This window comes from Physeter macrocephalus, chromosome 14 (genome assembly GCF_002837175.3).
Source record: "Physeter macrocephalus isolate SW-GA chromosome 14, ASM283717v5, whole genome shotgun sequence".
Classification (NCBI taxonomy): Eukaryota; Metazoa; Chordata; class Mammalia; order Artiodactyla; family Physeteridae; genus Physeter; species Physeter macrocephalus.
This window is the reverse complement of record NC_041227.1, coordinates 33,819,405-33,841,420: the sequence shown is the minus strand read 5'-3', so window position 1 is coordinate 33,841,420 and position 22,016 is coordinate 33,819,405. Positions and strand designations below refer to the sequence as shown.

Below are 22,016 nucleotides of genomic sequence, written 5' to 3'. Positions count from 1 at the left end.
TCTCAAATAACAGCTGTCTCAAAATAGTTAATATTTATATGTATATCCCACAGCCTGATGCATAGTAGGTGCTAAGAACATGGGGACGGCCTTTCTGTTCCAGGCTGCATTGTTTTAACTACTCACTAACATAACATGACTATCCGAACTATCTGAAGACCTGCCACTACTGAAACTCTTTTTCATGCTATTTCAAGCTGCCAGCATTAGTAATTTCCCAAGAGAAAAAACCTTATTTTAATCCTCGAGACCCACAGTCTAGAAGAAAACTATTTGTTTTCCACATGGATTCTCTCTGTTCTAAATCCTGGCAGGCTCTTTCTTCCTGCACAGACACAAAAAGGAAAGGGACAGAAGTCATCGTTATCTCTTTCTCTGTCTCTGAAAGAGCTTGGAGATATCTTTTTCAATCAGGGAAACTTTTTGTGGGAAACCAGCCACTCATTCCAAGATAACTCTCTGTATTCTTTTTCAGTTCCCAAAACTGAAATTGATTTTATTTCTTAAGGAAGCTCTAACACACGCACACGCACACACACACACACACACACACACACACACACACACACACACACACACACACCTGCTTTGTTGTGGTTTCCTGTCCCCAAGCAAAAATGATATGATGCCAGAAACATCAGTTGCTCAATTTAACTCTGTTCCCTCATTGATTCGACATGTTATTTAAATCCTGAGTGCCTGCCATGCACCCAGTACTGTGTCAGATGCCAGGTGTACCCTGGTGAGTAAACAGACGTGTTCCATGCCCTTGAGAGTCTAACTACCCCGACCTTCACTAATTTTATTCCTGAAACCAGGACACATTTCCAGAGCTAGTTCTGGTTTCTAAAACCTAGCCACAGGCTGCATCTAAATAAGAACAAAATAATGCCATTTGCAGCATCATGGATGCAACTAGATTATCATACCAAGTGGAGTAAGTCAGAAAGAGAAAGACAAGTACCATATAATATCACTTATATGTGGAATCTGAAACATGACACAAATGAACTTATCTACAAAACAGTAACAGACGTGCAGACATAGAGAACAGACTGGTGGTTGCCAAGGGGAACTGGGGGAGGGATGGACTGGGAGGTTGCGGTTAGCAGATATAAGCCTTTATATAGAGAATGGATAAACAACAAGGTCCTACTGTATAGCACAGGGAACTATATTCAATATCCTATGATAAATCATAATGGAAAAGAATATAAAAAATAATTTATATATTTATAAATATAATTGAATCACTTGGTTGTACAGAAATTAACACAACATTGTAAATCAACTATACTTCAATAAAATATATCTATATATACAGAGAGAGATATATAGATAGATAGATAAATAAACCCCAGTAGAACTGTTAGAGATTGGCCCTGGCCACAATTTACTGATCAGATGAAGCCCACCACAGCACCACCAGATAAATCTGCAAATGAAGGTGTTCTCTATTTTGCCACCGAACAGCAGCCCATCCAGCCCACCACACTGTCCTGGCTGGAGTGGAATGGCAGCCCCTTGGAGACACAATCCGTAGCAGCTTTAGTGCAGACAGATGTTTACCTGTCCTTCCCCAAGCTGCCCACCTCTGCTCCCTAACCCTGAGCAACTAACCAGGCCTAACATCAATCAGAAGCTTTCTGAAGTTCACCAGCACACTGAACAGCAAACAGTTGTAATAGTTCACCAGCCACATAAGTTATGTTTAATATCATGCTGTCTATTTGCAGCTATATTAATATTTAAAAATGGAAATAGGGATGTTGGGCAAGATGAAGCCAGTTTCATTCACCATCTTCTGCTAAACCTTTCATCAAGCTGCACTCTCTCCGTGACAAGGCTCACCCTGTATAGAAAGGGAACTGCTTATAGAATCATCCTGATTAAGAATTCATACAATGTGTAAAGCATCTGAAAAATGTAATCAGAATATGTGGAAATTATGTGATCAGATAATCAGTAAAAACTTCAGATGCAGATGAATTTATTGTTAACATTGATGAGTCTTGCTGATGTCTATGAATTGCTTTTACAGAGGCCCGTGAATTAAAAGGAAGATCCCTCTTCATTACATGAAAACACAGAGTCTCATCATTTATGTTAAACTGAGAGATGAAGAGATCCCTCCTGCTTTTCTCACCATAATCAAAATATAACCCTAAATTAATGATGGAGAATATATATATATATATATATATACAGTAAGAGCATATATATATGCTCTTGATATATATATACATATGCTCTTGATATATATATATATATATGTATATATATATATATATAAAGAGAATGTTATCCTACTAACAAAGAAAGGGACACCATCCCAATGATCTCCAATATGTCCTTGAAAGAGGTCTAAGATTCTCTAAAGTTTCAAACCACTAGGTATGTGTCAAGGTTGAAGCAAGGCTTAATTTAAGCCCATTTTCTAAGTATTAATAGTTTGGTTTAAAACTCAGGGGTAACTAGACCTTATTCTATAGATAATAACTTTGGTAAAAACTACCCACAGTCCTTTCCACAAAGCAACCTGAAAGGATCGTCTAGGGACCAGATGAACTAGCGAGTGACTTTAGGGTTAGTAATTCAGACAATACCATTGCCTGGATTGGCTGAACTGTTAGAGGCCTGAATTCATCTCAGCATCCTCCGCTTCACTTTCCCTAATTCTGAAGATAGCACCACATCTTCATATTTTAGACAAGTGATTCCCAGAGTGTAACACGGAATCAAGAAAGCTGGCTCTCCATCTCTCTCTCTCTCTCTCTCTCTCTCTCACACACACACACACACACACACCACACACACACACACACACCCCTTCTGATAACATCAAAGAGAGCCTCAGGACGTCCTGGTGGCACAGTGGTTAAGAATCTGCCTGCCAATGCAGGGGACACGGGTTCGAGCCCTGGTCCCGGAAGATTCCACATGCTGTGGAACAACTAAGCCCGTGAGCCAGAGCTACTGAGCCTGTGCTCTACAGCCCGCGTGCCACAACTACTGAAGCCTATGCGCCTAGAGCCTATGCTCCACAACAAGAGAAGCCACCGCAATGACAAGCCTGCGCAGCGCAAAGAAGAATAGCCCCCACTCACACAACTAGAGAAAGCCCGCGTGCAGCAACGAAGACCCAACGCAGCCAAAAATAAATAAATAAATTTATAAAAAAAAAAAGAGAGAGCCTCAACTTTGTCTTCAAACTCACTCTAACCTTTGCTTTTCTTTCTCCTCTTTCTCTCTCTCAGTACAGTGAAGGCAGGTCTCTGACTTGGGTTTCAGAAGGCATTGGCATCTACTTAGGACTGAATGACACTATTTGGTTTTCATTTTTTAATTTTTATTGGCTATCTCTACTATTTGTGGCACAGGATAGTTTTCCATTTAAGGTAATGATTGAAGATTTCCTTTTTAAATACATTTATATTTTCAGTTAAATAAAAGTGGAAAACAAGAAATAATAATAGAAGGAGAATACAATCATGGCAAAAAGCATGAAGGTGGTATGTGAATGACTGATACTTGGGAAATGCTGTACGGTACCGATTAAAAAGTGGCTGGCTTGGGTTTGAATCTTAGCTTTGCAACTCACTTGCTGTGTAACTTTAGGCAAGTTACTGAAGATCTCTGTGCCTCGGTTTCTTCATTTGTAAAATAGTGGTAATGATGGTATCTATTTCAAAGGGTTATTGTGAGGATAAAGGGGTTATTACAAGTAAAACACTAAAATGGTACACGGCATATAGCAAGAATTCCATATAAATTAGTTATTACTAGTGAAATTACTAGTATTTTATAAATACATCTGGGTAAATAATGATCTATTCAAACTCGATCCTCTGGCCTGTGAATTACAAGATAAGGTAGAGATTTCTTCATGGGCTCTTGTATAGGTGAAAGGAAAAGCTCCTTCTGTTTTCCTTTAATTAAAAATGCAGCCGATTAAGGAGTGTTTTAAACCCATGTGATCCCCTGGAAGCCAGAAAATCAAGTGCAGTGTCTTGAATTCCATTATAGTTTCCTTTCCTCTCTACTTAAAGATCCCAATATTTCAATATACTAAGAGTTAAAAAAGAGGCTGCCATTCCTTATCCATATGACACCAACCAAAATGTAATTACAACCAGGCACATGGGTCCTCCAACCAACATTTTAACATTCTGCCTCATTATGCAGCATCCCAAGAACTGCTCTCTTTTCGTAAATATTGCTCCAATAAATGACTTTTTGTTTAAATTATAACCACTCTACATGCAATGACTTTTAAAAAATCTGCTTGAATATTGCTATGATCTGAATTTTGTGTCCCCCCAATATTCATGAAATACCAAAGATGTCGGTATTAGGATATAGGGCGTTTGGTAGGTGCTTAGGTCATGAGGCTGGAGGATAGGATTACTGCTCTTATAAAAGAGGTTCCAGAGAGCTCCTGAGCCCTTTCTACCAAGTGAGGATACAAGGAATGTCTGCACCAAGGAGAGGACCCTCACTGGACCCTGCTGGCACCCTGATCTCAGACTTCCAGCCTCCAGAACTGTGAGAAATAAATGTCTGTTGTTTATAAGCCATCATGTTCATAGTACGTTGTTATAGCAGCCTGAATGGACTAAGACAAATAGAAAAGCAAATGGACATCACTTATCTTTTTCTTCCTATGATTTTCTCTGACCTTGGCTTCCAGGGGAATTCCTCCCTTTGTTTATGTAGTTTAGTGCGACTCCCTTGAATGAATCATAAAATGTAGTGGGAGAATCACTCTCAATTAACGTCCTGTGGCTTCTTCACCCCACTCCAGTTCAAGGGGCGTTCTGGACTAAAATGGGGAAGAACAGAGCACACTGCTCTGTGACACTAGATTAGCGACCCACACGGTTCAGCCGAGCTCTGAGTTCACTCTCTGCAGCTAATACGGCTTCTTGAACAGTGAACTTGAGTGAGTTGTCCCACCTAATCTCACAACTTATCACCTCCACCAGAACCCAACTAGTCTTAAAAAAAGAAGAAAAAATAAAAAGAAAAAGAAAGGACCCTGTAACTAATGTGAAGGAAAATGCTTAACAATGAAATTAATGCTGATTGCAAATGTAACCTTCAAGATGCACAGAACCCAGTAATCCTTCAAAGAACACAGAATACAATCTGATTGCTTTTGAATGTCAAATGTACCTGCAAGAAATAGGTATGTAAATTGTCAGGGCAGGCTCTGTACTAAGAGTCCAAACTTAATTTTAAAAACCTAAGTCATGTTCCCATCCCTCTCAATTCTGTCAAAATTAGACCTTTATTTCTCTTATTTTTAAGTGACTCACACTTCAGAGGCAATTCTTCAGCCTGACTGTGAGATAGGACCAGCCGCCTGTTGCTTGGGTGCAAACCTCGGGTCTGTATCACCTTGGTTTGTTACTTAGCCTTTTCATGCCTCAGTAGCATCAACTATGAATGGGATCATCAGAGCACCTACCTCACAGGTTTGTGGAGAACTGCACCCAGCACAGGGTTATTACCACGTCAGCATTAGGTATTATGAGCAATGGTCGTATGTGACTTTCAGATAATTTCTTGAATACACTGAGATAGGGATCACCATGCACCCTTTTAATGGATGAGGTGACTGCACATTTCAGAGAGCTGTAACATGCCCAACATCACAGAATGTATCGTCAAGAAATAGCATCAGATCTGCCCCTCTGCAACACCTGAAACAAACTGAAGATTAAGAACAAAAGGACCCATGGCAGAGCCCACCTACTCCAAAGTCTTACCCACCAGCTGGTGACTGAACTTTGGGAACTTCAACACACTGAGGCAGGCAAAGACAACTGATTTAATCCCATTTTGACTGGGTGTGTTAGGTGAAAAGAGCAAAGGAGAAAAGTACAGAAAGGATCAGGCATCCCCCAAAGGTTAAACTTCTCCTCCCTGGGACACTAGTAGATTGATTGTTGAAATGGCCCCATTTCTCTCCTTCTTTAGCTCTCCACACCCTTTGCAATATGACCTTACGGCTCCTTTCAACAAAGATGGGGCCTGTATCCCCAACTTAATCTGGGCCAATCCTGTGATTTGCTTTGGCAGAAGTTAGGCTGTGTTAATTCAGAACCTTGGCCTCAAGGGGCTTCATGCACTTCTACTCTTTCTCTTGGACCACTGACCACTGTGAGAAACTTGGGACAGCCAGCTGCAGATGAAGAGACCACGTGGAGGAAATCCCAGGGTCCCAACCGATGTCCTCTGAGACCAGCCAGCCCCCAGCTGCACCCAAACAAGTGATCACAGATGTGCTCCCAGTGACCCCAGCCAAGACCACAAGAACCACCCAGCCAACCCATGAATTTGTGAGCAATAATAAAAGTGTATCATTTTAAGGTACTGAACTTTGAGATGGGTTTTACCCAGCAATAGGTAACTGATACAGACATGTGTCTCTTTCAATCCCTATGCTGGGCACGAAGGTTTCCCCTACAATGAGCACCTCCAGGTAAATATTTAGCAAACTAGTTCCTCCTTGAGGTATTAATAAGCTTTACATTGTGGTGGGGGGAGCAGCGGGGAGTAGAAGAGGTGGTGATCAAATAAATGTGGGAAATGTAGGTCCCAGACACTGGTAAGGGCAGGCACAGTGCATGGCACACAATAGTTGATCAATATTTATCGAATGACATGAAGAAAGTGTGCTTCTCAAATACTATTTCCTCCAGAAAAGGGGGCCAGAGTCAAGCACATTTCAGAGCTCTGTACGTTCTGATGCACATCAGTCCACTAAAGACGCTGAGGATTATGCGGATGACACACACCAACAAAAGTCACCTTTTAATGTTAACTCCGACATGTCTAAATTTTTGGTCAAGGCATTTGTACTGCAGTCCAAAATGTAGCACAAATTGTTCGTCATTACTCAATATCCATTCTCTTCATCATCAGTAAGACAGCTTCAAGTGTGCTCAACTAAACACTACATTTCCTGGCTCTCTTGCAGCTAGGTCTGACCATGTGACCACATACTGGCCAGTGAAATATAAATGGAAGTGTTCTATGGAATTTCCAGGAAGGCTGCAGAAACTGAGGGAGCTGCCTCCACTAAGAGGTGTCCCTTCTGTTGCCCATCTGGACTGCAGACATGGTGGCCAAAACTAAACTGGCCTCAGAGTGACCTTGAAAAGGGAAGCCACAGGATTATGAGGATGGGACAGAAAGATAGGAACCTGGACTTTTGACAATACTGTGAAATCACGGAGGGCCTAACTCTGAATTTTTTTGCATGAATTTTCACTGTTATATTATATTTTATGTCACAGTCACTTTACATTTTTACTATAGATGGCCCAAACTATCCTAACTGATATATCCAAGAAATAGAGATCCTCAGAACACACTTTTAGAAATCCCTGACCTTACAGCTTCCTAGACTTCTCATTAGTGCCATACACCCAATTTTGAAAAAGTATTTTTTTTCTACAGAAAAAGAGGCATTACTTCTATTCAGATATAAAGAAATGTGACCTAACTTGCTGTTCTCCAACAACAATGATGAACACCCACTTTCCTAAACACCCACCTTGCTTGTGGGGCTTTAGATGATTATAATAATCATTTCTTGATGAAAAGCAGAGAGCCAAATATTAGGAAGTAAAACTACCTAGTGAATTCTACCCATGCACTTAACCCCTCCCCGTCCCTGCCCTGCTCACTGTATCACTCAGTGAACGAAAACGTACCTGGCTTCCATCATGACTTTCCCACGTGGCTCCTCTTTAAACATCCAATTACAAAGAAATTTATTTGTTTTTCCTCAGGGGAATCCAGAAATTAAATCACTTCGCCAACAAGGCCAGGAAAACAAATCATTTGTGTTGTGGCTGAGCCATAAGGCTCGCTTCTTAAACACAAGCAGAGTCTGCCCAGCTTTGCTCTCACAGAGCCATTTGGGAGACGAATTTTATGGCAGCAGCTGAAATGTTTCTACCAAAACAACACCTACACTGTGCTCGAGTTATTTTCAGAGGAGAAGGTTTCTCCTACTGCTGTTTAAATTGTGAAAATGTGTAGTTGAAAGCGTAGGCGCGTGTCAGTCTGGGGCTGCAGCCCTGGTAGGGGAACTTAGCTGCCACTCCTTGAATGGGTGACCTCGGGCAGATCATTTAACCTCCTTGACCTCGGGTCCTCACCATTAAGCGGGAATCTCAGCACCCAGAGAGTTGTCCTGAGAACTGATGAGATAATGCATGCTTAAACCCGTGGCTACATCATAAGTGTTCAAAAAGCAAGGGCTGTATTAATGTCTATCTAATTTGATGCTAAATACCTGAATACCTCGGAAAATAAAGATATAAGAACCTATGGGGGACTTCCCTGATGGTGCAGTGGTTAAGAATCCACCTGCCAATGCAGGGTACATGGGTTCGAGCCCTGGTCCAGGAAGATCCCACATGCCGCGGAGCAACTGGGCCCGTGCGCCACAACTACTGAGCCTGTGCTCTAGAGCCTGTGAGCCACAACCACTGAAGCCCGCGCACCTAGAGCCCGTGCTCCACAACAAGAGAAGCCACCACAATGAGAAGCCTGCGCACCGCAACAAAGAGTAGCCCACACTCTCCGCAACTAGAGAAAAGCCCACACGCAGCAAAGAAGACCCAATGCAGCCAAAAATAAATAAATAAATAAATTTGTTAAAAAAAAAAAAAAAAAGAACCTATGGGTAAGCCATATTTAAAGATACCACATTAACGTTAGTATAAAAATATAAATGTGTTTAATAGTGTATGTGTAGAAGCCACAGCACCTTAGTTACCCACAGACCACTTATGCAGCTTTTCCTGGACTCTCTAGGAATGGGGTCATGGACAGGAAGTCAGGAAAAACTCTCCAAATACCTAACTAGGTATCATAAAGTCCACTTATTGGACTTCTATATTTAATCCATCAATAATGATACCTACTATTGTTGAGATTTCACCAAGTACTAGGCAGCAAGCAACACACTTCTCATGGATTAGCCATTTATCTTTCACAACTGCACACGTGGAAACGTGTGATGGACACTGTGATGCAATGACCAGACCCCTCCGGGGACTGAAGAACTGATTCCCCTGCTACTCCGAGAGCTGCGACATAATGCAAAAAACGGCCCTCAACTGAAGAAAGCTGCTCCAGCCAAGGTCAAGCACCATCCCCTGTCAGCGGCCTCCAGTAGTCAACATCAGTGCATAAAGGCCTGACCAGCTTCAGAGCTCCCTGCGGGGTTGACTGCTGTTAAGACTGCATCGCAGCCCAGCTTCTCCCCCTGCACAATCCCACATTCTTCCTTTCCCCTCCATAGGTGTTGCTCTTAAGAGACAGCATAGGTACTGCAATTACTTTCATCTTTCAGATGAAAAGAGTGAGTCTCAGAAAGGTTAAGAAAGTTTCCCAGTCACACAGCCAATGAGTGGTCTGGCTGGGATTGGAACCCAAACATTGTGCTGTCAGAGCCCAGGCTCTAGATTATTCTGCTCTAGTGCTCAGTCAGATTTGCATATTTATGTCCAATAAAGTAAACGGGTTAAGCTGGCTGGTGTCCTCAGAGTAGATGGCAAAAAGCAAATTAGAATGAGAGAAAGAGCTGCAAGAGAAGGCAACCTCTGTTATCCGTCAAAGACAATCAGAAAACAGAAACTACTCCAGATCTTTCAAGCCAAGAGCATGGTTACAGAGGGATGGAATGGCTGAGAGGCCACAGAGGGAACAGGGAGGCAGCCCAGAGACCAGCACCCGTGGAGAACTGCTAGCTTGCCTAGGCAGGAGGGATGATGGAAGGAAGAGGTGTTATCAGAGCCCAGAGACTGGGGACAACCAGCAAGACTAGAACAGGATAGGCTGCTATGGAAAAAGAAGAAGCTTGGTGGGAGCAGAAACTATGGAAGAGACACAGCTGTTCCTAGAGATACCAAAGAAAGCAGAAAGGGGCCCGCAGAGTTACCCTTACGTCTCCCCTTGGACACCAAAGGGCAAGAGAGCCTGGGAAATGTGGTTCCTTGCAACATGGAGCGGAACAGGAAACAGTCAAGAATGGATCTGAGAACAAATCTATCTGAGCAGCCCCAAAATACAGCTAATCAACTGACAATAAAGAAGTATGGAGAAACACTCTGAAAATAAAGTACAAGAATTTAAAAAGTCGAACTTCCCTAGCGGTCCAGTAGTTAGGACTCCACGCTCCCACTGCAGGGGGCCTGGGTTCCATCAATCCCTGGTGGGGGAACTAAGATCTCACAAGCCTCGTGGCACCGCCAAAAAAAAAAAAAAAAGAATTTAAGAAGTATGTCTGTCAAAACTCAGTTTGATGGCAAGTAGTCCAACATACTCCAGCAGTCCTTAAGCAAACACAAATAATAACAATAGAAAATGCCTTTCACTACATGGCTCTTTACAAGGCATTCTGCTGTAATTACCACACAGTTCAATAACTGATGTCTCAATGGGTGCGAAGTTTCCGTTGTTTTCTGTTTAGTAAATCAGGGGAATATACGTAATACGTGTGGAAGTATTTCCATCATAAAAATATCTAGTTTATTTGATAATGCTTAACTGGGTAAAACTTCATGAGCAAAATTTGATTTGTATAGAATAAATTGTTCCCCACCCCTGTCGGCTAAATTAGGTGTTAAGGTAGTTGTAGCTCCTATTCTGGAAGGCTAGCTCTGCCTTCATGATTCTATCTGCTGTTTGACAAAGTAGGAACTAGAACACAAATTCTTTCCTCTCTTCTCGGAAGTCCTCTGCAGCAGAAATCCTTGGGAGTGTGGAGGGAGCGGAGAAGAGAAAACCCCGAAAACAAAAACATATCACCAAGGATTTCCCGTCAGTTCTTGCTTAAGCAGCACAGATACTAAAACGAGAACAATACAAAGGTTAGCATGGCCCCTGTGCAAAGACCACGTGCCAATTTCTGAAGCAGTCCTCATTTTGCTTTCCTTTTCTAATGTTCACAGGTGGGGAAACAAAGGCTGTAGTAAGTGAAAGGACTTTCCCAACCAAGGGCCCTTCCCACTTCAAAGCACCCACTTCAAACTGAGTATTCAGCAACTCAGTTTTTTACTATCTACTTTGTCCTTCCAAAGACATCTATCATCTATTTTAAAAATTACTTTTATTATAGTCCCTCGAGAAGGAATGTGATTTGTTCATACACAACGATTGCAAACACAAATTCAGTCCCTTCCACTGCCTCCCCTTCACCCCAAACACAGTTTCTTTGAGGTTATTAAAACCCAATGAGATTGAGAGAATATCTGGGTTCCAGGCTCAGCTTGGCTTCTAGCTAGCTGAGTAGTTTTAGGCTGGCCAGTTAACCTCTCTGGGCCTCTGTTTATTCATTTCCAACATAATGCAACTAGAACTAGCTAATGACCACAATCCTTTCAGCCCTGAAATGATTTCACAGAAAGATAATAGAAGTCCTGTGGGGAACCAGATGAACTCTCTCTCACTTGACCTGGCCCAGACATCTATCTGTGAGATTGCTTATCAGAACTAAAAGTACAGTCTGTGGCCATGGCATAGTGAAAAGTCTGACCTCATTCCTTACTCTCAGTTGACTGTGATCTCAACAGGCAATTCTCAAGTTGGGTTCCAGGGTTCTGACTGCAAACAGAGCCTGAGTCTTCTCCTTCCCTGTATCTACATTCTGCTATGTAACCTTGCAGTGTCCTCCTACTCTGACTGGCCATGTGACTCCCTTGACCAATGAGATATTAACACGATACAAGCAAATGCTGAAAAATACATGCACTGCTGGTTTCGCTCTCATTCTTGCTCCTCTGTTTTGGCCAGGAGAACATGCTAGGTCTAGCGTGCCTCAGAATGAAAGCCATATATAGCAGAGACAAGTGACCCCAGTCTTCCTAGCTAAAGTTATCCTAGAACATTCAACAGCCAGCTGAACTCCCGGACATGTGAGCAAACCCAGCCCAGATCAGAAGAGCTGCCTGCCCAATCCACACTTGACCAGAGAGAGACACATGAGTGAGATTAGCTGGAATCGGCCAAGTCCAGATCAAGATCAGCTGAACTCCCCCAAACTTGCAAGCTAAATACATTTGTATTATTGTAGTCCACTGAGATGTTATAGTTGCTTGTTATGTTGCATTACTGTGACAATAGATAACAAGTTCTCAGCCAGACTACAATGACTATTTCCAGAGTGAAGCTTCCTTAGTGGTGAAACAAGTGTGGCACACGCTGCATGCCTTAATCATAAAGGTTCACAACAGATGTGAATGCTTTCAAGGCTCTAAGAAGTCCCACAGTAAAGAAATTTAACTTTGTCTAACTCATGTTTTCCTTAACCTATTTTACCAGGGACCCCCAAGTATGATTTGCTAATCAAATTCTCCCCCAACCTTAGATCCCAAGTCTGGGTTGAGCCTCTACCCCATCTTTTTGGGGTTAAGCCATGTATTTTGTTGTCTCTTCCAAGGTACTTAGTGGACCCTTCAAAAACAAATAAACAAAACAAAAAACTTAAAACTATTTTGAAACTATGAAAGCTTATATTGTTTATAACCGAAGTCTAATTAAAAATAAAGGGCAATATTCTGCAAATATCCAAAACCCATACATAGCCTCAGTCTAATTCCAACTTGCTCTATTAAAACTTGAAGAAAAGCCTAAGGCTGACCTTGCCATTCCCTCCTTAACATTCTTGAAAGGCAACCCACTGCAATCTTCTTGTCGTGGTTCACAGCCTTTGATGATCAGGGCCTTTATGATCCATCTCCTCTCCCGCTATTCTTCCTTCCCTCCATCTCCTTCCTAACCTATTACTACTCCCTGGTCTACATGCTACCCATGCTGAACTACTTTCAATTCCCTCAAATGGCCATGAGCTACACTCTCCAGAATCTGGTCCTATTTGATGTGAACGTGAATTATGCAGCTTTGAAATAATATATTAAAAACATTAATATGGTCTCACATTAATTTGAATCAATGTCAAATCCACCCAAAATGTTAAAATTCTTCAAGAATTGTAGTTTTCAAGCTGGCCCAGCCGAGGGAACGCTAAACTCTGTTTACCGAGTGGCCACAGGGTGGCGCCATATTAGCTGATAAAAGGAAATATCCACCATCTTTTGTCAGAATTATTCTTCAATTAGGGAAGTTCTGAATTTGCAAGGACTTCAGAAACACAACTCTTCTTCTGGAAACTCTTCTTCACCTCTTAACCATACCCAAGACCAAACACACAGTGCTCATCCAGCTAAACTTCAATTCATCCTTCCTGTATCAGTTGAAACAGTACTTCTTCCCTGAAACTTTCCCTGAAACCCCTAAAAACAGGTGACGACATCCTCCCATGATTGAATTTGCCTGATTTTAACATTTTTCCATTATAAATGCCTATCATTTGGTCTACTCTCCTTCATGGGAGAGATCCTAGCTTGCCTGGTTCATAGTATATGATCAATGAATAGAAGACGGGTTCGTGTGTGGACAGATGGAATGGATGGATAGATGATGGATGGATGGATATATGGATGGATGGGTGGATGTGTGGATGGATGGGTGGATGTGTGGATGGATGGATGGATGATGGATAGATGGATGGGTGGATGGATGGAGGGATGGAGAAATCAACAAACAGGATGTGCCACTGAATAAAACATGACTGATTTTTGCTGTATATTCTCTCCTTATCCCCTCCCCTGTCCAACATCAAGGAAAGATAATTACAAACATTAGGTAACAGCAGAGGAAAAAGAAAAAAAAGAACCTTGATAATCTTATCAGTTGGATAAGAGAGATCATTATGAATTTAGAATTAAAACACAGACTTTTTGAAGTGAGGGCATTTGTCAAAAATACAACAGACAACCAGGAAAAAAATGGTAGGACACAGTAGTGTCTTTCTTTTCCTAATCAAAGAAACTCTGCTGAAAACACACCTTTTATTTTCTGGATATAAACATTTTAACTCATTTGTTGAAAGCGAAGGACTCCCTCCAAGAACTGTGCTATGTAATGAATGTGACCTCTTCGATGGAAAAAATTAAGATGTAGGAAGGACTTTAGAGCTCCATGGGGTCAGATTTCCTGCTTCTCATCACAAAACTCACCAGAGAAATATTTTTATTTCTCATTCACTTTCACCTTGGACACCAAAGTTCACTCTCTTGGTTACCCCAAGAGTTGTCCTTTTCAATTAGGACAGAAATGAGTTCAAACACAGATAAGACAATTTAAAACCAAAAAAGGCTTGTCTCTGATGTTTCTTCTCACATGCCTTTTGACCCCAGACCAAACACCCAGTATATCTCTGGCACTTTTAGGCAGAGATAGGAAAATAGCTCTGCCACTGACTTAAACATCCTGCCAAACGACGCCAGGCAATAGCCTTAGGGAATGTCACATGGATGATCATTGGGCTATGTGTGTGTTCAGCCTCGTTCTCTAGGCTTTAATTTTACTTGAACTTTCTTTTGACTCTTTATAGACAGTGCATTTGAAAACAACGGCTGTACGGTGTTTTCACCAGCCAGAAAAACCCCAAACAATTTTCTATGGATTGTTTTAACCCTCGAGCTAAGCAAAGGCATAATCTGCTGCTGCTGTTCTCCAGGTTGCTGTGTGCTATATTTCCCTACTGTCTGAACTCCCTTAAAAAGCCCCACCTAAAAATATAAATAAGAACCCGGCCCTTTAGTCATATCATCAACAAACCACATGAATGTTTGCAGCAGGGGACACCATCACTGGTTCTCCCAAATCTCAACCTTCAAGATGCGGTAACAGCCCAGCTTCTTGGAGCTGCTCTGTCCTTCAGAAGCTTGTTAAACTTTCAATAATTCATTAGGGCCTCCTACAGCCTATTTTTCTGCATGCATTCCTTCCAAAGACATATGCATCCCCTGGGAAGAGATGAAAGTGATACCAAATAAAACAAAAGCAAACTTCAGAGGGACCTCTCAAGTAAATGTTCCCAAATAAAGAACAATTGCTGCACATTGTTCTTCCCTTTCTCTCTTTAACCTCCCTCAGTCTCTCAAGGTTGTTTATTTTCTTTATTTATAAAAAGCACCCACCAGGTAACAAAATCAAGATCCCTTTTGCAGAAGGAAGCCCAGGCAGCTGTTTCCCAGAGACCATGAACTCTCGTCACCAGGTCTCCCAGACGCACAACTGAATCCACCCTGTGCTTCTTGCCTATGCTGTTCCTTACTTGGCCATGAACAGTTGCAGTCAGCCCCAGGAATTTCTGCACCCTGTATAGTATAATCTCCTAAAACATCAGCTGAGAGTTTAGGGGCCAAATTTTAAAATAGCATCCAATTAATAATCCTAGTAATAATGAAAGAATTGCCAAACTGCTATGTTAATTCTGAAGCACAAGTGGAAGCTCAGCTAAATGAAGCGAAACTCTTCCTCCACACCCCTCCCCACATCACCATTTAAAGGTTCCATTTAGTCATGGAAATTTCTGGAACTAGATAATGCAACATGTTAGCATTTTTACTTTTTAGGTTCTGTTCACTCATTCAACATTTACTGAGTGCTGACTACCCCTGGATATGAAGATAAAAATTATGGACAGCTGATCTCAAAGATGTCACAAAAATGCCACTCGAAAAAGAAGCTTCTAACAGAATTTTGTTCATTCACCTAACAAGTGATCACTGAGTCCCTGGTGCTGTGCAGGCACTGAGGCTGCCACGGTGAGTGATACAGACAGGAATCCCTGCTCTCATGGAACCTCCCTTCTGGAGGGGCAGACTGGCACACAGATAAGTAGACAGTCTGGGTATTAGAAGACACTAAAGGCTGTGGAGGGAAAAGGATAAAGTAGGGCAGCAGGCCCAGAGTGAAAGTCAGGGGGATGGCCATGTTAAACAGGAGGGTAAAGAAAGGCCCGACTGCCAAGGATTTGAAGGAGGCGAGGGAACAAGTCCTACAGACACTGGGAAGAAGAGTGTTCCAAGCAAAGGGAGAACGTGCAAAGGTCCTGGGTGCAGTGTGCCTATGTGTGTGAGGAGCAGCAGTTGTCAAGTGTGGCAGCACAGAGTGAGCGAGGGAAAGCAGTGACAGATGAAGGGGCTGGGCCAGGCCCCAAAGGCCCTTTGAAGGGCTTCAGCTTATGTTCTGAATGAGGTAGGAAGCCACTGCAGGCCAGAAGCAGAGCCACAGGATCTGACTTACACGAAGAGGATCACCTGGGCTGCTGTGTGCAGCAGAGACTGCAGGTGGCTGAGGACATAAGCAAGACCAGTCAGATGGCCACTGCAGCACTTGGGCAGAGGACAGTGGTGAGTGGACCAGAGGTGGTGAGGAAGGTGATACAAACTGGTAAACTGGGGATGTTTTCTATACCAACAAATAACTTACTGATCAACTACATGTCTGTATTTGAAGGTTACACAGGTTCTTTATTTTCCTACTTAAATGCCCAGTAAAACTCCAAATTTGTATTCATTTGGGTTTATTTAGTTCACCAGGTTCTGATGATGCGTTAATTTATATCCCCAGCCTTTATCTTTCTACCGACCCCCAGTTATCCACCATTGCTTTAAGATACCTCGTTCTTCTGGTCCACTCCACCTTGGCATCCATTCCCAACCTTGGTACTGGAGATCGTGGAACTAAGTTTCCATTCACCCAGGCTTCATATCCCTTTGTTTCTTCCTTTGTCTTCTCCACTGTGAATCCAGACATGGAACTACCAGTTCTTCCTCTGAACCCTATTTCTTTGGTAAGAGTACAGTACTGTCCGTTATTTTATTGAAGTATAGTTGATTTACAATGTTTCAGGTGTACTGCAAAGTGCTTCAGTTATACATACATATATATGTGTGTATACAGATGTGTGTGTGTGTATATATATATGCTTTTTCAGATTAGTGTATATATATATTCTTTTTCAGATTATTTTTGATTGTAGGTTATTACAAGATGTTGAATATAGTCCCCTGTGCTTTACAGTAGGTCCTTGTTATATATAGTAGTATACTATAGTATATACAGTATCTGCTAATCCAAAACTCCTAATTTATCCCTCTCTCCTTTTCCCCTTTGGTAACCATAAGTTTGTTTTCTATGTCTGTGAATCTGTTTCTGTTTTGCAAATAAGTTGATTTGTATCACTTTTTGTAGATTTCACATATAAGTGATATCATACAATATTTGTCTTTCTTTTTCTGACTTACTTCACTTAGTATGATAATCTCTAGGTCCATTAATATTGGTGCAGATGACATTATTTCATTCTTTTTTATGCCTGAGTAATATTCCACTATATATATATGTACCACATCTTCTTTATCCATTCATCCGTTGATGGACATTTAGGTTGCTTCCATGTCTTGGCTATTGTGAATAGTGCTGCTATGAACACTAGGGTACATGCATCTTTTTGAATTAGAGTTTTCTTCTTTTCTGGATATATGCCCAGGAGTGGGATTGCTGGATCATATGGTAGTTCTATTTTTAGATTTTTAAGGAACCTTCATACTGTTCTCCATAGTGGCTGCACCAATTTACATTCCCACCAACAGGGCAGGGGGTGAACCCTATTTTGTACACTTCCCTCCCTCTCTGTTTCTCCTGCCACCACTGTGGTGTCAACCACTACAACCTTCCAGGCAGTCTCACTGGCTCCAACCTCTCCCTCATCAAAACCCCCTTGCTAATTGTGATCAAAATAACACTCTCAAAGTAGAGGTTTTATGATGTGACTTCCCCTGCTTGCCAGTATTCAGCACCTGCAACCTGGCCTCCAAGGGTCTCACCCAAAGGCTAGGGGTCTCTTCATAGCCCTCCATTCTCTAACTTCTCATCCCTACCCTACAAGGCCTTCACTCCCTCTGGAGTGTGAAAAGGGCCTTCTTGCTCTTTCTCTCACTTTAACTTTCACACATGGGGCTTTCCCAACCTGTAAGGCCCTTTCTCTCTCTCCCTTCTGTGCAAACTTTCCTAAATTAATTCATCCATGGGGACTAGCTCAAATTATGCTCTCCCTATAAAAACACCCCGTAACCAGCCCAGCCCCTATTCAGGTCAGGTCCTATTATGGCCCTCTTTATCTGACTCTCTCATTATTAGGACCTCATGGCACAGGTGCATGCCATATTTCCTGGGTAGGTACAAACTTCATGGTCATGGACCAAACTTGTATTTCTTTACACCTGCCACTGAGATACAAAATTCAATACATATTTACTGAATTAAATTATTTCAGTGAAATAGATTAACTGAAACAATGTTACCCTCCATCTTAGTCTCTGAAAGTATGGAATTGAAAACCTCTAGAATTCAAAAGGATACAGAATCTTTGAATAAAACAGAATCTGAGTTATTTCTTACTCTATCTTTCTATTTCTCTTCTGCCATTTTTATTCTTTGACTCACTTTGTTTTTAGATAGTGTGCAACAGAAGAATTGGACAAAAAGTTACGACTGGGGTTATCTCGAGATTATGCTCCCAGCATATCACATCCCAAATTGTAATCTAACCAATATTTGACTTACAAACAAGACACTGGCCTAATGGGAGAGTAAGCAGGAATGGAATGCACAGCTCTGGCCCCACAAAGTTTGGCCATCACTGAGATCTCTGAGTACAGAACCGGGGCCACATGGTGCTAGAAGCAAAAAGAAAAAGAAGTTGGCTTTTCACCAGGCACTTATGAATCAATTTCCAGGCAGGAATTCCTGCTACATTTCAGAAACTACCACACAGCCTCCACCAGTATGCCTTAACAATAGGGCTTCAGTGACTCCTAAATCACCATGGGGCGGTGGGGGGGGGGGGCACTCACTGAGAAATGCTGTCCTTGTAGTCCCCAAAACAGGCTGCTCTTAACTTCTCTCATCAAGACAAAGATTCTCTCCACTTACTCCTTCTTCAAGGAAACTACCTCCAATTTTTAATTCATGCAAACAAATAGTTGCCAGCACCCAACCTGAGCCATGCACAGTCACTGATGCACAGTCACTGATGCCCTGAGGACAGACACGTGCCTTTGTCTCTAAAGCCCACAGTGGGAGGCAGATGGTGATCAAGCAGACACACAGGCACACAATTACAAACTCTGACTAGTGTGATGAAGGAAACTGAGATGGAACAGGGCATGAGACTTAATCCAAAGGGTTCCACACTCCTCTGAGGAAGTGACACTTGAGCTGAGATTTGAAGAGTAAGTCAGAAGCTAAATGACAGATGGGGAGAGAGAAGAGAGGCTTCTTGTCCAGGGCCATGGAAGGATAGAGGGCAGGAGGGAGAACAGTGCACAGGAGTAACTTAAAAAACAAAACAAAGCAGGGAGGGGATGACTCAAGAAGTCAGAAGGCAGATCAAACAGAGCTTTGTGGAACATAGAAAGAAAAGAACTCTCTAGCCTCAGAGGATGGGCAGGACCTGAGAATTCCTTCAAATCCCCCTAATGTTCTCATGTGCCATTGCCTACTCTGACCGCAGTTCCCGTGACATAACCCATCCCACCTCAGCCCTTCAAAGAAAATCCCCAGTAGCACAAGACTTGGCCCTCTCAACCCACCGATGAGTGGACAGCCAGCAGCCAATATGAGTGTCTTTTGGAGGCATCTGAACTTGGGAGCATTTGACCCTGGGAGCTCTGCAGACACAGAGGCTATAGCCAGTTGGTGATGAACACTGAACTAAAAAGCTTCCATGCAGTAGGGCCTGAGGGACACGTTGGGCATATTGAGTCCCATACAAAAGAAGAAGAAAAGTATGTGTAAATTGTTCATCACTCTTCCCAAGTCTATTTCCCCTCTCTGGGAAGCCAGCCCTGTGACTGCTTTGACCAACAGAATGCAGTGGGAGTGGTCACCCAGGATTTCTGAGTCCTGGCCTTCAGGGCTCCAGTAACTTCTGCTTTTGCACATATATAACGCTCCTTCTTGTCATCCGGCCCCCAGGCTGAGAGAAGCCCAAGCCACATGGACAGGGGCCTCACAGAAGAGCACGCAGGTGCTCTACTGGCATCCCAGCTGGACTGCCATTCTACAGCCAGCATCAACTGCCTGCCATGTGGGAGTGTCAGGTTGAGTATTCAACTCATTTGAGCCCCCAGATAACTAACGCCCGAGCAACACCATGTGGAGCAGAAGAACCACCCAGCTGAGCCCAGTCAGACTCCTGAGGGACACTAAACAGTGGTGGTTGTTTTTTTGTTTTTGCGGTACGCGGGCCTCTCACTGTTGTGGCCTCTCCCACTGTGGAGCACAGGCTCCGGACGCACAGGCCCAGCGGCCATGGCTCACGGGCTCAGCCGCTCCGCGCGCGGCATGTGGGATCTTCCCAGACTGGGGCACAAACCTGTGTCCCCTGCATCGGCAGGCGGACTCTCAACCACTGCGCCACCAAGGAAGCCCGGTGGTGGTTGTTTTAAGCCAATAAGTTTTGAGGTACTTAAAGCAAGAGATAACTAAAGCAGAAATAGAGCAAGGTAGCAAATAAAATTAGGAAAGAATAAAGCAGAGATGCAGCCCCTGCATGACAGGGGCGTTCAAGCTTAATTCTGGACTTTCCCACTCTAGTTTCAATGACACTGGATCGGACTTTGTTCCTGTATCTGTAATCCACAAACCTCAACTTCTTGACATTAAATGGCCTTTAACATGACCAGCTTAAGGGCTTTCTGTTCATAAAGGCTTTAGTTATAATACCCCCATATTAAAGTCACCGTTTTGTTCATGCCTCTGCAGAGGAATTCTTATTTATCAGTGTCCCATGAAGTAACCAGCACTCATTACTGGTTCACTGTCTACAACTATGGAATTGATAAAACAGTCTTCACCAATTCCCTGCCTTGGGATATCAAGATTACTAATCCTAAAGGTTTAGGAACAAGAATAATTATAAGGAATAAGGCTCAAGTATCTCTTATGGCAGGGGTGTCAGATATGTTCTACTAAGTGGGTGATCATGAAATATGGATGCTAACATAATCATTAGTAATTGAAAAGGTAATCCACCATATTTCCATATTTTAGGCAATTCTAAAGTGATACAAGGTAATTCTGTCATGATAAATTTGGTGTAAGGGTGCACAAATATGAGCAAAGGTACGTATTGATAGAAGACACCAATGACTCTATCTCCCTCCTTTGAGACGCTCATGAATTAGAAACATGCATTGCTCAGTATTTAGAACATGTGCTCCATGAGGTCTAGCAATATGCTAACACTCAAAGATTCTTAACTACATTGTTTTTGTTTTGTCTTCATCCCTAATATGTTTAGAGTATCTGTGCCATCTATATTATTTTAAGTGATTAGATTACTATTCTATCCCTTGGTCTCAAGTCCAGGCACTCCTCCAAAGGCTACCAGCATTTTGGCCAAATCATCATATGCCTCGTTGATCCTCCAACCCACGAGGAAATTCCACACCTTCTTCCATACCATCTCCCCTTCTCTCCCTGGGAATCTCACTATCATGCTTCAAGACCCAAGTCAATGTCACTGGTTCTATGAGGCATTATCTGACACCCCCAAGCTTAACTACATCCTCACTGAGATACACATAATACTTTGTAGACGCCTATACTACTTAAAATATTTATCATAATTATTTGTTTGAACGTCTATTTTCCCAACTACATTGTGAATTCCTTGAAAGCAGTGATCAAATACTATTCATTACTGACTCCATGGTGCTTAGCAAAGGGCCGGAATCACAGAAGGCCCTCTGTAAACATGTACAGAATCAGTGCTTTCTGTTGCTATAGTGCCTTACTCTAAGCCGCTTGAAATGCCTTTCATACCAGCTTTAAAAAAAAAAATTTCCAAAAAGTGGATTATAACCCATTAGAGGCATGAGAAATAGAAGGAATTAGGAGGAAATAACTTACTTACCTAACATTAAAATACACGAGGGGTCGCGGGGCGGAGTGAAGAGCGGGCGGGCGGGAGGCACCGTCTCCAGACGCGGAGGAAGGAGCTGCGAGCAGCCGCCTAGAGGCCGCGGAGCCCGCGACCACCGAGCCGGCGAGTAGCCGCTGCCGCCGCGCCT

At 42.6% G+C, this 22,016-nt stretch overlaps 1 pseudogene; it reads left to right on the top strand.

The window, feature by feature from the left end:
• The first annotated feature begins 10,853 nt into the window (after nucleotides 1-10,853).
• LOC112064872 (uncharacterized) lies at nucleotides 10,854-10,953 on the top strand (annotated as a pseudogene).
• The last annotated feature ends 11,063 nt before the right edge of the window (nucleotides 10,954-22,016 follow it).